Raw genomic sequence first — 11,079 nt, forward strand, 5'->3', positions numbered from 1 at the left:
ATGTTTAAGCATATCCCACTTGCTCCATGCATCCCACCTGAGGCAGGGGGAAGAGCATGCAGATGCCACCGTCTTAGATGCACCATACTGTCAAGGCTGCATTTGGCGGCAGGCTTCATTCAGGTCCCGCTGCCGTTTAATTGCGTGAGAGTTTTTCATCACCAAGCAACCATCTCTCACAGTCAACGGGCAGAACTGTGAACGCAGAGCACGATAACCCATTGTGAGCCACTAAGGTTTGGGGTTTATTAGACAGAGACAAGAGAATCAGCACAGGAACGTCACCTATTCTAATTTGATAGCTACAGGGTCAACTAGTAAAGATGTGCATTTACAACCATTTCTCGTGTGAAAATGTATGTGTGCGTCTACTTGTATGTGTGTGTGCACGCATGTATGAGGGCCTTGTGGGATGTCTTTCTCAGGTAGCTCCACATTTTTATTATTATTGAGACAGGGTCTCTTGTGGAACCTGGAGCTTGCTAATTTGGTTGGACTGGTTGATCAGCCAATCACAGAAAGTCCCGTATCTTCCTCCCCAGTGCTGGGATTCCAGGTGCCCACCGCCGTGCTACACCTGGATACTTGGTGGTGGAGGTCAAGATCCTCATGCGTTTACCTAGTGAACCATCTCCCCAGTCCTTCTCACGTAAACCTTAAACATATTGTCCCTAGGACCATTGAGATGGCTCAGCAAGTACAGGCATTTGCCACCAAGCTCGAGGGCCTGAGTTCGATTCCCAGAAGCCACGGGGTGGAAGGAGAGAATTGACTCCTGAAAGTTGTCCTTTGACCTCCACATGTGTGCTGTGGTGTGAATGCACACACACAGACCTAAAATAAACAAACAGACATATAAATAAACGGGATAAAGATGCCTTTTAAAAATCTTCAGAGTGACTGGGTTAGCTGTTTTCCTTGCTTCTGTGACAAAGTACCCGGCAACAGTGATACAGATAGGTTTATTTTGGCTCACGGTGACAGGTGGGTTATAATCCATCATAGCTGGGGAGGCGCCATGGCAGGGATGTGGCACTGTGACTGGTCACTAGGCATTCACAGTCAGGAAGACAAGAGCAGACAGGAGATGCGGCTGAGCTCCAGAACATCTGTCCCTGCCCGCAGTGACCCGCAGTTTCCACAGCCTTCCAAGACAACACCGTTAGCTGAGGACCAGGTGTCGCACAAGTGAGCCATGGAGGACACCCTGCATTTCAAACCACAGCATTTCCCTACCAAGATGTCAGACTGGTGGGTTCCATCGGACACACATGAAGTTTAATAAAAATGTTTAAGTGAGGATAACTTTAGAGTGGAGTTTTGAAGCTTTAGTGGTTTCTTAGTAGACAAGTTTAGAGTGATGACTCATTCGCCATTGCGGCGCTGCTCCGTGTCTGGGTGGTTGCCCGTGTAAAGAGTCGGTCTCACGCCTCATGCATTTGCATCTTGAGATGCATATGTGCAAATGTAGGTGAATCATAAATTATGTGTCGTGGAAGACGCTCCACACCTGTGATTTGCAAGCGTAGCGAACACTGTGCTATTGTGCCGGTACCCATGGAACAAAATGTGTGCTTGCCGCTGTCATGGGGTGTTGCTATCACATGTTTGTGCTTTTCTCTCAGCTGCTTCCTCCGTTCAGTCCGTCCATTGCTGATGTGGGAGGCAGCTTAGTTCAAGGTTTGCAAGACACGCAGACTCAGTCTTCTACTGACTCTAAAAGTGTCCGTCACGAGAGTGCATGCTTAGAGATGGGGACCTTGTGTGCTGAGGTTGAGTGTTGGATTCCAAGGGGCACAAGGATCCATGCAGTCTTTATATTACAAGTGTGCTCGTGTGTGTGTGTGTGTGTGTGTGTGTGTGTGTACACGCATGCGCGCATGTGCACCTCCATGTGAAATGTGGAGCCTTCCAACTGTAGGAGCAGAGTGGGGCTTCTTCTGTCTGTTGCTTCCAGCCTTCTTGTCCAAGTCTCTCTGCTTCTTTCCCAGACGTCTCTGGGCCTCTGCTCCTGGGAAAGTGCATTGTTATTCTGGTTAGTTCTTTGGCTTAAACTTGAAAGCACGAACAAACTTTTGACATTGCAACACAGTGCTGTCTACAAAATTCACACCCGAGAACCTAACAATTGAGTCACAAAAAAAGCAACAAACATCTCATAATGTTTTATGTAAGGTTATGATTTTGTGTTGGTGCACATTCATAGCCTTGCTATGGCACATGTGACCTGTGGGCTGTGGGTTGGCCATGCCTAGGAGAAGTATATTTCACCTATTACTCATGTATACCAGTTGGGACCTTTTTTTAAGCTGTGAGTGACCAAAGACCAATTCAAATAGGCTCGAGTTAAAAGGGCGTATATAGATTCTCAGGACTGGGAAGTCCAAAGGCAGAGAGCTAGAGTTCAAAGCGGGTTTTCAAGAGTGTTTGCCCAGGATCCTTGTGATTGACAGGTAACCCCATCAGACCTAGAGTGTATATGTGTCTGGGGGATGGGATGCATTTCCTCCAAAGACGGGAGCCGGGCAGCAGGAAGTCTTCTATATCTCATAGGAACTGTTTCTGAAATGTAGCTCCTGGATCCCTGGACCAGCTTTCTCAAGTAGGTCAGGTGGTGGGCACAGCACTGCCTTCCTGAAGCTCTCTGCTACATGGAGCAGATCCTTCCCTCTCTCCTGTTTCAAAGCGTCCGATCCCTCAGCGTTGGTATGGCTTTGCTTCAGTTGAGCAGGCACGATGATTGCTGGGCCAAGTCTAAGAGGGTAGAAGGCTTTCTTGGCACAGATTTTTAACCTCCTCTGGTCTGTCAGACCCTCAAGGATACCCCAAGGACAGATCCTAAGAATTTTACCACTGCGACTGTGCAATACAGAAATGCCTATAATGAAAACCGAAAGAAACGATTCTGCCAAGTCACTGACAGCCATTTCCCACAGAGCTCTACCAAGAGGTCCTCATGGACAGAGCTACCCAGGAATGGCCTCTCAGTCTCCCCAGGACGTGTCGCTCCACATGGCCGTTCCTCCACAAGGACAGAGTCCTCAGAAGTGGGTCTCCTCCCCGGGTCCCCCCTCCCTCTGGTCACTTCCCACAGACCCTAGAAGCTGAGTGGGAGCTGTTCTTGCTTCTGACTCCCCATGAGCCTGAGCCCCTCGTGTTTCCAGATACACACTCCCATAGCTTCATAAAGTCTGATGAAAAGTCTCCCTGGGGAGGGGAGGGAGGGCCGCCGCTAAGACATGTCTTTAAGCTGCCTGCCCGGGCTCTATTAGGCCTGCTGCTTGCCAGCAGCGACGCTAGCCTCAGCCTGCACTCCCAGAGTTTGTGGATGTGTGTGGGCCACGGTCTGGGCCAAGACACTCCTGCTGGGCTAGGTCATCTCTTTTGGGGTCTATCTCTGGCTCTGGGCTAGGTCATCTCTTTTGGGGTCTATCTCCTGGCTCTGGTCTGAGTAATGTTCCTTTCACCTTCCTATGTCCCTCTTACTTCTTCTCCTTCCAATATTTCCCCCTCCTTGTGTTCCTTTTCCTCTTTTCCCTAAATAAGTATGGGTCAACAAAGCCCCACACCAGACTCTAAAAACCACATGTTGTTGTGTGTGAGCATGCCTGTGTGTTTATGTGTTTATGTCATAGGAGGTTTACAGAAACCTTAGATTTCATTCATTAGGCATCATCCACCTTCTCTCTTCCCCCTCTCTCTATGTATGTGTGTGTATGTATGTATGTATGTATGTATGTATGTATGTATCTATCTATCTATCTATCTATCTATCTAGACAGCCTTCTCGTTGGCCTTAAATAGGCCAAGTAGGCTAGGCCAGTTGGAGAGCATGCTATGTCCCAGGAACCCTCCTGTCCCTACCACCATGCCACCAAGCACAGCTTCTGCCCTGAAGCCGGCCCTTGTGCTTGCAAGGCAAGTGCTTCCCCAACTGTGCTGTTGCCCCGGCTCCTCAATCCTGAGGATATGTTAAAGATATTCGTTGAGGTGGGACTCTGCGCTACGGCGTGGAGGGAGAGTACCTCAGGCAACATCAGAGGGATTCAGAGACTGTTTTCTAGCCAGATCCTGACACCCCTGCACCCCACGCACACACCACAAAGGGCAAGGCAATTCATACATCATAGTCATGTAGACGATACCATGCGCTCCCCCTTCCATCTGTTCAGCTATGCCTTTTGGATCCTGCCACATTGAAGACTCGAAAAAGAGCAAACCCAGGTAGAACCAGCCACACATTTCATAGGCTGCCCTGGCCCCTCCTCTTCCCCACCGTCTTGTTCATCCCGTTTCCTCCCCGGAAGCATCCGGAGGGCCTGAGCACGAGGAAGAAGAGATAAGTGTGGAATTGTTAGAGATCAAAATCTACACACACAATGAAGGCATCTCCCAGCCCCACCTAAGGCCATGGTCATGTGCACTTACTCACTCACAGGCACAGAACGGCGGGGTGGGCCCACCATAATCCATCTCCTATTACAAAGCCAGAATCTTTTCCATCTGTGTTTAAGCTGTAGCCTATGAAATAATGTCTATAAAAATAAGGTTGGAAGTGAAAAATATCGAGAGCAATAAATTATGGCTGCACTGTGTTCTCTCCTGAGGGCTGTCTTGGCCAAAGAACCTTCCCCGTTGCCACCTAGGACTGCTCTTTCTATCTCCCTTAGCACCGCATTTGCTCACAGGAAGAAAGAGTCTGGATGGCAAGCCTTAGCCAATAGAGCCGCAGAGCTGGGCTGTTGGTACCTGCCAGGCATCTCAACTTTTCTTCCAAAGCAGAGTTATTCAGCAACAAAATGAAAGCCTAAAAAGGCTTCCTAGGGGAAAGTTCTGGGCCAGTTTCCGTCATGGCTGCCGACTCTCGCCATACCCCCCCATCACCTCCTCCCACCATGGCAGGACCATGACTCCAGACTGTGTCACCATCTCCCTTCACTGATTCAGCATAGGTACCATTTCCTAGGCACGAGAGCTTTGGAGGAAGGGGACCTGGAAGAGGGATAAATGCCTCAGATCTGAGAGCCGGATGTGGGGGGATACAAGGAAATGCTGGTTCTGCACAAACAACCCGGAACAAGACGGAAAGTTAACAGACACTCAAGGGTTCTCCCGGGGTTGAGACAGAGATAGAGAGACTGGGAGACAGAAACATAGGCAGAGAGAAGCAGAGATGGAGAGACAAGGAGACACACGGAGACAGATGCACAGAGACAAGAGAAATAGACAGGAAGACAGAGCCAGAGACAAAGACACAGAGAGACAGAGACAGATAGAGAGACAGAGACAGAGAGACAGAGACAGATAGAGAGACAGAAACAGACAGAGAGACAGAGACAGAGACAGACAGAGAGACAAGAGAGATAGACAGGAAGACAGAGCCAGAGACAGAGACAGATAGAGAGACAGAAACAGACAGAGAGACAAGAGAGATAGACAGGCAAGAAGACACAGAAACAGACAGAGAGACAGAGCCAGAGAGACAGAGAAAGACTCTAGGAGAAGGCAGTTTTAAAGGTGTCTAGTTAGATGGGTTGGATGTGGGCCTGCAGAAGGAGAAAGGCATCCAGGAGGGCAAGTCTAAAATTATAGGACCCAGATGGGATTTAATTCAGACGGGCTGAACCCCCGAGGTACATGGGGAAGGAGAGGGAAGTCAGGCTGAAGAAAATGTGAGACTAGATGAAGAAACACGATGGACAAAACAGCAAGATACTCGGTCTAAATACTTTTGGTCCTTCGTGTGGCGGAAAGTGGTGACCAGTTAATGTGGAGTGGAGGGAAGATGGTACTTTCACCGGTGCTCACCAGTCTTTGCTGTGAGGTAGTTTGAGACCGGTAGGAGTTCTCTTTGGAACCCCAAACACAAGGGTGGGAGGCAGAAAAGCCCCAGTTTTCCTTCCCCCCTTTAGCCGATCCTAAAACTTGTCAAGGGGTTTGAGGCTATCTACTTGCCAATGATCATTCATGCTCGGTCTCTCTGGGAGGAAGATGGGATCAAATGGAGCCCACATAGCCCAACAGCAAGACACCATCCGCCTCAGTGCAAATAAGGCCATCAGAGCCTTTCCAAAGGGCATTTGCTTGGGAAAGGGGTGAACCGCGGGGAGGTGGGGGGGGGCGACCAGGCTTGGCACAGAAGGAAAAGCCGCGAGAATGGACTGGTTGGCCTTGCCTTTCTTTGTAGCCTCAAACAGATGTGGCCTGAAGTGTTGGTCTCCGAGGAGAGAAAGGAAGTTTAGGGCCAACGCAAGGACATTCTCAAGAGCCAATGAGAGGAAGCCTGGGCGCCCTGCGTCTTGGGACGGGATGAGGCTGGTGCCACCCTTTGTAGCCTTTGTCCTCGGTGCTGAGGGGGATACTGGCTTCGTACCACTTTCCCAGCGCTTCTGATGGGAACCACTGGGGTTGCATTGAGAAGGATTTCCAAGCTCCTTTCAAACCCTTCCCTTGGCTCTATTCAGCAGGCCAGTCCCCAGTGCCGCAGCATAGCCTATTCTCTCCTTTCTGGGCTAGCTAATGCGAGCCTCTGTGGAGGGAGGAAAATGGACCAGTTGTTCATTGGAGCCGGCCATTGACCCTCTTTCTCTGGCAGACACTTAGGACTTAGAGCTTGGATCCCTCCCTCCACCCCACAGAGCCCAGGGTGCGGGTCCAAGAAGCAGGGAACTCTGGGAGGAAGGGGGCTTGTGACCCTTTGCCTCCTCCAGCCTCGCCGTTATTCTCTGAGGACGGGCAGAGAGGGCTCTTCCAAGCCCTCCTGGCAGCCAGGCCCCGTTTGTGGTAGGCGGTGTTTATGTGAGATTGCCAACTGGTTATTTATGAGCCTCTCAGCCTTTCCCCAATAAAAGCTGTTCCCTCAGCGTTCTGACAGGCCCTGCATCTGTAACTAATGTGTCACTCGCTCAGCTAATGCAGTTTCACTTGTGTTTATTTTTGCACAAAAGCAATTTATCCAGCGGCTCTGGAAAAAAAAAAAAAAAAAAAGAACGGCCCTGTCAGGAACCTTCTTGGGAGCGAGTGTTTTTCCTCAAAAGAAGATGCAAATGCCTCACGGTGCAGGCCAGGCTGGTGGGGGGGGGGGGGTGTGCCCGAGTGCCCAGAGTGAGAGAGAAAGGGCATGCTAGGGTGGACAGTGGATCTGAGGAGGACTTGGCCCTCACTGTTATCTCTGGCTGTGAGGGTGTGTGTCCGTCTGCGGCTCCATGTGGGGCTGTGTGTAGGTTTGTGTTCATCTTTCAATAGGAAAAGTTCTGCCCAGATTGTCCGGTGGTTTTAAAATGGGATTGGGGGTGGAGGAGCTAGCTCTAACTTTGCTCTCCCTCCTCTGCTCACCGTAAATCAAAGTTGGGAGAGTAGGTTGTTGGCAGTTAAAGGGCCTGGAGGAGATAACTTAAGGGAGGGTGAGGAGGGCAAGAATGAGGGTTAAAAGGGAGGGTACTTGGCTTCAGGGCAAAAAGAGCATTAGCCCTGTTCCGTCCAGGACCGTAACTATAAAAATCTGGAGGCAGACTGCCTACTCAGAGCGCCTTTCTGCATAGCTTAATCCGACTGTTCCTACTGTTTCCTCTCAGTGTGGGCAACCTACTCTTGTGGGGCAAGGGAGCTCTGAGGGCCTGGGGGGGGTGGTGAGAAAGAAGCCATCTCCAGTTGCAGAACCACATTTTATGGGGGAAGCAAATGAGCTGGTGAGGGAGGGAGATGTCAGGAGTCAGCTGAGGGTCCGAGCCAGTCAGACACAAAGAGGAGCCCACGTTTGGCTGGACAAGAACCTTGGGGCCTCTGTCGACTGTCGCTCTAACACAAGCCAGTGGGCTAGGCAGGAGAGGCAGTGGTTCCATATAGAACCCTCCTGCATCTAGGGACCCCCTCCCACAAGTACACACGCCAGGTACTTGGGGCCCACAGGGTACAGAGGCCAATCCCTTAGTAGACTCTTTCTTGTCTTGTAGACTCTTTCTTGTCATTTCAAAATGGCCTTGCAGGAATAGTCATGGTGGTGTAGCTCTGTCAAAGCCTGAGGGAGTTTGTTACTCACTTGGGGAGGAGAGTTTGCCTCCTTCTAGCCTTCCTCACACCAAATCAAGACCGTTCCATCCCAGTTGGCAGGGAAACAGTTTCGATTACCTCCATCTTGGGTTTTTCTCCAAGGTGAGTGTGTTACAGGTTTGACGGTGGACAGACATTGAATCAACAGACACTTGCCTGAACTTCTACACATTCTGTGGGAAGGGAGCCTCTCAGGCCATCTGTTTCGCGGTCTTTGGCACCCGGCCTAGGCCTTGGTGACTCCCCACCGCTTTCTATGGGCAGGGATGAGGGGAACCTTGAGTCTGGGGTAGGGAGGGAGAGGCTGAAGGGCAGTGTTGTGCCGTAGGAATGAGCTCACTTTAGAATAAAAAGAGAAAAAGTCAACCCTCCATGCTGAGGCTCAAACTCCAGCCCACAGCCCTCCCCAGGTTCATGTCTTACTCAAGACTGTTCTCTCACAGTCTGGCTAGGGCCTCTCCTTGCTCTCCGCACCTAATCCCAGCTATATGTGTGCATCTCCAACCAAACTTGCCTTCCTGTGGGCTGCCTCACCTCCCCACCAGAGTGCTGTCGCCCGGGCAGAGGGAGTGTGGGTCTGCAGAATTTGCAGACCACAGAGCCACACCTCCCACGGGTGAAACCCGTCCTCAGACCCTAAAAATGAGAATTCACAAATCCCGGAGCCCCACCCCCCCCCACGGCCCGGAAAGTACGTGTTGAAAGGAGAGGCAGGGCAGATGGCAGAGATAAATAGCCCTCAGTAGGTGGGCAAGCTGGAGCAGGGGGGGGGGAGGGGGACGGACAATGAAGCATGCTGGGTACTGGGGCTTCTTCCTTGGAGGGTGAGCTCATGGAAGCCATTCTCTGCAGGTCTGGGTTTTGATGTGACCTCTCCTAGTGTTACAGTGCTGGCAACAAGATTCATGTCAAACACGCTGCAGGCCAAGCAAAACAGTCTCAGGCTGGTTGGGGCTGGGCTGTCCCTGTGCTATTATTGTGAAACGGGGCAGAGCTGTCATTTGAGATGTGCGCTGGACTGTGCACCCACGCACGCACGCGGCCCGCCAGTCACTTAGGGAGCCTCGAGTGGGAGCTTTGAAAGCCAGTGATGTTTGAAAGTGAGCGCTTTGTGCGGGGAAAGCTGGAAACAGCCCATTTCCTGAGTCCAATGCCACCCAAGCTGCTCTACTTGGAGAGGGACACGGGACCCTGCTATTTCCCTTAGCAGGTTCTGGAGAGTTCCATCTGGGCACCGCAGTTGGGGGTCCCCGGGGCTGAGGGGTAGACAGTAGGGAGCGCAGTCAGGGAGCCTTGCTTCTTATGGGTGTTGGGAGCTGTGGTTCCCAACCTTCCTGATCTACGACCCTTTAATACAGTTTCTTGTGCTGTGGTAACCGCCCCCTCCCCAACCATAAAGTTATTTCCGCTGTTACTTCATAATGTAATTTTGTTACTGTTATGAATTGTAATGTAATATCTGATATGTAGGATCTGATTTGTGACAGCCCCCCAAAGGGGTGGAGACCTTTAATATAGTTTCTCATGCTGTGGTGACCCCTCCAACCATAAAGTTATTTCCACTGCTACTTCATAATGTAATTTTGTTGTTGTTATGAATCATCATATAAATATCTGATATGCAGGATATTTTATTTGTGACACCCCCCAAGGGGGTTGAGACCCACGGTTTTGGGGAGAAGTGATAATGGCGTATCGGGGAGAGTAAGGGTAAGTCAAGGTCAGGTTCCAGGGTTATGGTCTGTGCAAAAGAGGGGGCCTCATGCTTCCCAGGGTGGCGGTGTGTGTCCCAGGAGTCACTGCCTGTTAAGGGGACAGTCCTCAGTTTTCCAGGCCTCACACCCCACCCCTCATTGGGAAAGAGGGGAATGCAGATTTTACCTCCAGGGCACGGCCTCCAGATAGAGGGGGACATAGCGCCCAGAGGCCTGACTCGGCTCTCCAAGGCCAGCCTGACAGTGACTACCATGCTCAGGAGGGATATTCAACTCTGCCCCAGGTCCCTGTAGTGTCTGGCTCTGTATCTTATTAACATGTGACCTTCACAAGTGATGTCCCCCTAAGTCTCGTTCCCCTTGTGTGTAGATGGCTCTGGTTGGAAGGTCTTTGGCCTTCTCTGCTGATGACTCTACTCTTCTGCCTCCCATCATCGCTCTAGCTCCACAATTCAACTCGGCATGTCTTTCTGAGTAAGACCGAACACTGTTGCTCACCACCGAATCCCCAGCGCCTTGTAGGGCGTTTGGAATGTCAGAGGTACTTACCACCATGCCGGTTGAATGAAGAAATAAGCCACAGTTCTGGCTTCCAGAAGTTAGCCACGTACGCAGAGAACAACCAGACAAGCTGGGTGCTGGAGGGCAAGACTCACCTGTGTTAAAGCAGGCTGCTAATTCTGCCAAGAGGCAGGAGAGCGGTGGATCCAGGGCCAGACTCAGTGTCTGGAGGAACTGAGAAGAACCAGGGGGTGGCCACATTCTGGGCTGCTTGGGGCAACTGGGGTGTACAGCTGCAGCTACGGTCCAGGTTTGCCCAGTAGGCCAACACAGCCATGCAGAGGCATGGTTTCCTGGAGTGCTGTACAGGGAGGGCCCCAGGGCCTGGGAGGGGTAGGCCGTCTGAGAGGACAGGGCAGAGCTCCGAGGCCTCAGGCAGGAGGCCCCAAGAGTATTTACTATCTAGATTTGAGCACAAGGAAGGCCTCCCGCCACTTCTATGGGAGTCTGCTCTGAGGCTTGCAGCCCCACCCCTGCCCTCATCTCTTGGTGCAATAGGAGTAAGAGAATCTCTGAGGCTCAACTGGAGGATTATTCTTTTTACGATGTTGCTCCTAAAGCCACTTGGAATGTTGCTCATGGACTTCGAATCTGGGGATCTGAGCTGCGAAAATGCAAAAATAATCTCCTTCCTCTTCCTCTCCCCCTCCCCTTTTCATAGCATGGGGTTGCTATGTAGCCCAGGCTGGCCTTAAACCTACAGCAAGTCTCCTGCTGGGATCACAGTTGTGTGCTGCCATGCCCGTCTCTGAGG

At 51.2% G+C, this 11,079-nt stretch overlaps 1 long non-coding RNA gene across 1 annotated transcript; it reads right to left on the bottom strand.

The window, feature by feature from the left end:
* Positions 1 to 224: 224 nt before the first annotated feature.
* Positions 225 to 10,707, bottom strand: LOC121137238. The gene is made up of 2 exons (XR_005874477.1): positions 10,421 to 10,707; positions 225 to 2,011 (listed from the first exon to the last, which is right to left on the bottom strand). It is a non-coding gene; the product is annotated as an uncharacterized LOC121137238 (long non-coding RNA).
* Positions 10,708 to 11,079: the final 372 nt, after the last annotated feature.

Source organism: Mesocricetus auratus, unplaced genomic scaffold (assembly GCF_017639785.1).
Source record: "Mesocricetus auratus isolate SY011 unplaced genomic scaffold, BCM_Maur_2.0 Super-Scaffold_100676, whole genome shotgun sequence".
NCBI lineage: Eukaryota > Metazoa > Chordata > Mammalia > Rodentia > Cricetidae > Mesocricetus > Mesocricetus auratus.